The sequence below is a fragment of the Fukomys damarensis genome, unplaced genomic scaffold (assembly GCF_012274545.1).
Source record: "Fukomys damarensis isolate Sample0158 unplaced genomic scaffold, DMR_v1.0_HiC HiC_scaffold_39, whole genome shotgun sequence".
NCBI lineage: Eukaryota > Metazoa > Chordata > Mammalia > Rodentia > Bathyergidae > Fukomys > Fukomys damarensis.
Window position 1 is genome coordinate 97,611,909 of NW_022900951.1, and position 3,505 is coordinate 97,615,413.

The 3,505-nt window shown below is 43.3% G+C and overlaps 1 pseudogene; it reads left to right on the forward strand.

Annotated features, from left to right (window-relative positions):
* Positions 1–2,090: 2,090 nt before the first annotated feature.
* Positions 2,091–3,505, forward strand: part of LOC104855660 — a 13,973-nt pseudogene continuing 12,558 nt past the window's right edge.

The window sequence follows — 3,505 nt, forward strand, 5'->3', positions numbered from 1 at the left end:
TTGGGAAGAACCACTTATGGCCCACTGGAGCAGTTGGTGAGTCTTTAAGGCCTGTCTGATACCCTTTAGTGTCCCCTGGAGTCTGTGCCCTTTGATTTGCAGTCTTGCTGAAACGTAGCCCTGCAGAAATGTTTATCCATGTTCCAAGTGGAGCAAGGATTACTAAGTCTGCTATCTGGGAAAGAAAGATGGATGCAAACCCAATAGGTTTATTGCATGATTCCATCAAAGATTTGGATGATTTTACCCCTGTCAGAGTGTCTGATTGGGGTGTATAGGAAGGGTCTGTGTTTTTGTATTAGGGGTTAAGAGGAATATTGAGAAGAACAAAATGATTGGAGAAGGAGAACACATGAAGTACAAGTGGTGATTTGTTCTAGGCAGGAGACTGAGAGGGTTCCTGGGAGCCATAGGTCTTGGATTATGGTGTCTAGGGAGGATGAGGGCAGATAATGGGGAAATGCTTTTTTAGGATGGTAAAGAAACAGGCAAGATTATGAAGAGAGAGACTCATGGGGCTGTCTAGCTGTGTCTTTAATCTCTTCTGTCACAGGAGGCAGCTTGGTGATCTTCAGGGATGTGGGTCTGGTTGGTGTGTATTGGAAGAGGGGTGCCTTTTTTAGAGAGGAAAAATGGACCCAGGAGGAATGACTTTTTAATTTTGCTGCTGTTGGAGTGGTCAGGATTACTTGGAAGGGCCTTGTTCATTTTGATTTTAACCCGAGAGAGGTTGGAGAACTTTATATATACCCATTCTCCAGGTTATATGGATGGAGGAGTGAGGATGTTTAGGCTGTTGGAGGGTTTGGGGAGGGTGGAGCCAGAATAGTTTCAAATGAGATGCCTAAGATGTTAAGTAAGGAATTTGAAATGGGGGAGGGTAGATTTGAATTGGAGGTAGGGAATGAGAGGACTTCTGTGTAGAATCTCAAAGGGGCTGAGTATAAGAGGTTTACAGGGAAGAGACCTGAGTTTGAAAAGGGATAAGGGTAGGAGTTTAGTCTAATCTAACTGGACCTGGAGGGAAATCTTGGTTGGTTCTATTTAAGAAGGTGATTAGCCTTTTTGACCTTAGCTGAAGATTGGGATTGATATAGGATTTGGAACTTCCAGGTTATGTTTAGGGAGCAGGCTAACTGTTGGGTGATCTGTGAGGTGAATTCAGGTCCATCATCGGTTTAGATGGAGGGTGGGATTCTGAAGTGGGGGATAATTTCAGTGAGTAGGGTGTGAGCTAATGGAGAGGATCTTTTGTTTGATGTGCGAAAGAAGGTGTCATCTAGGACAAGGAGAGATCTGTGTTTTTTTATAAGAGGCACATGGGTAAATTTCATTTGCCAGTCACCGCTGGGGAGGGATCCACAAATTTGATGAGTAGGGAGGCAGGAGGTCTGAGGTTGTTCTGGCCATTGATGGTTTATGGTTGGAGCACTGGACAGTAATCTTTTGTGAGAGATCCTAAAACTAGGGTGAGATGTATATGAGTCTGTAGGAATTGGAGCAGAAGGAATGATCTGGCATGGGACTGGTCATGGAAAGATGAAAGGAATTTGTTTTGCAAGTTTTCAGAAAGGACCAATTTTTCAGGGAGAAACCACCGTTTTTCCTCTGTGCCCCCATTCATTGAGTAGAGTTATTTCTTGGGGTGAGTAGGAAGGTGTAAGAGGGAACAGGAAGTGAGAAATGGAGAGAGGGTTGGTTGCTGCGTGTTTTGCTACTCTATCAGTTTTGTTATTTCCACAAATGATATCCTAAGTTGTTTATCCCATTAGTTGTTTGATGGCGCTTGCAGTGAATGACTAAAGCTCTATGGGGTAGAAGAGCTGTTTCTAGAAAGTTTTGAATTAGGTGCCAATTTTGTATAGGGGTATTTTTTTCAGTTAGGATCCTCTTTCATGCCAGGTGCGGGCATTTGAGTGTAGGCTATTATTTGCATATATGGAATTTGTGTAAATACTAATGTTTTTTCTATTGTGAGAATAAGAGCTCTAATGAGTGAGATGATTTGTGCCTGCTGTAAAGTTGTTCCTGTGGGGAGGGCTGCTGCCTCAGGAAGATAGGAAGATTGGCTATTATGATGGCTTTCAATGATGGTGTACCCTGTCTCAGAGGGGGTGGTCTTTGAAACACTTCCATCAGTAAACCAGTTGGAGGATCCTGGAATATGTTCTGAGGTGAGAGTAAAATCAAGGAGTTCAGTGCACTCATGTTGCAAGGTGGTCTCTGGACAGTCAAATATTGGGAGGAGGTTGGCGAGTTTTAGGCCAGATGGGTGGCAGAAGGTGACCATGGGTTGTAAGAGCTGAGAGTGTAGGACTTGAACTTAGACCAAAGAGAAAAGGGTTAAAGTAAGAGAGGTTGTATGAAGTGGGTAATGTAAGGGTTGGTGGAGAGTAATCTTTTGGGCTTCAAGGGTAAAGAGTGCCGCTGATGCTAAGACCTATAATTAGAGAGGCCAGCCTTCTATTACAAGGTCTAGCTATTTAGATAAACAGGCAACAGGTTGGAGGGAGTCTCCAGCTGGCTGTGCAAGTAGCCCTAATGCTTATTCATTTATGTTAGCTACATATGGAAATAAAGGTTTTTTTAGGATTGAATAAGGCCAAAGCAGGAGCTTTAAGGAATGCCCAATTGAAAGCCCAAAAGGAAACAGGAATTAAGTCTGTTTCTGGCACGGATCTCCATGGGATCCTCATGGAGGGGGTTGCAGTAAGTGAGAAATTTGGGACCCAAAGTCTAAAATAGCTAAGAAGTCCCAGAAAGGAAAGGAGATCTATTTTGTGGTGGGGAAAGGAAGATTGTTAGCCCATTTTCAGGAATTGGGTAAGCAATGAGTGGTAGGGATAAGGTGAAGGCTGAGGTAAATGACTGCTTGTATCAGCTGGGCTTTGTGTTCTAAGACAGTAGTATTATTTTCCCCCCAAGAATTTGAGAAGGGAGATAGTATAGGATATAAAGTCATTTTTTGAGGGGCTGCAAAGCAAAAGGTCAACATAATAGAGCACACAGCTGGAGGTAAAGTCAAGGAATTGGAGGTTTTTTTGTAATGCTTCGCCAAAGGAGTGGGGGTATCCCAAAGTCCCTAGGAGAGAACTTTCCATGTGAGTTGTTGGGTGAACAAGGATATGGGGTCTGTCCAGGTAAAGGAGAAAAGTTTTTGGGAATTAAGGCTGCGAAAAATAGTAAAGAAGGTGTGTTCGAGGTTTAAAAGATTTAAATATTGAGTATATGGGAGGACATAGGAGAGAAGGGTGTAGGGGTTGGGGACCACTGGATGAATGGGAACAACAGCTTCATTAATCCTTCAGAGTTGTTGAACTAATCTGAAGGGAGCCATTAGGTTTTTTGTTTGTTTTCAGGAAAGATGGGAATGTTGTGGAGGCATGGTAGGGATGAGAATTTTGGCTTTAAGAAGGTGATTAATAATGGGCTGGGGGCCAGGATAGCACTTGGGCCTAAGGCGGTATTGGCTGACTGTGACAGCTTGAGCATAGTTTGACAGGTT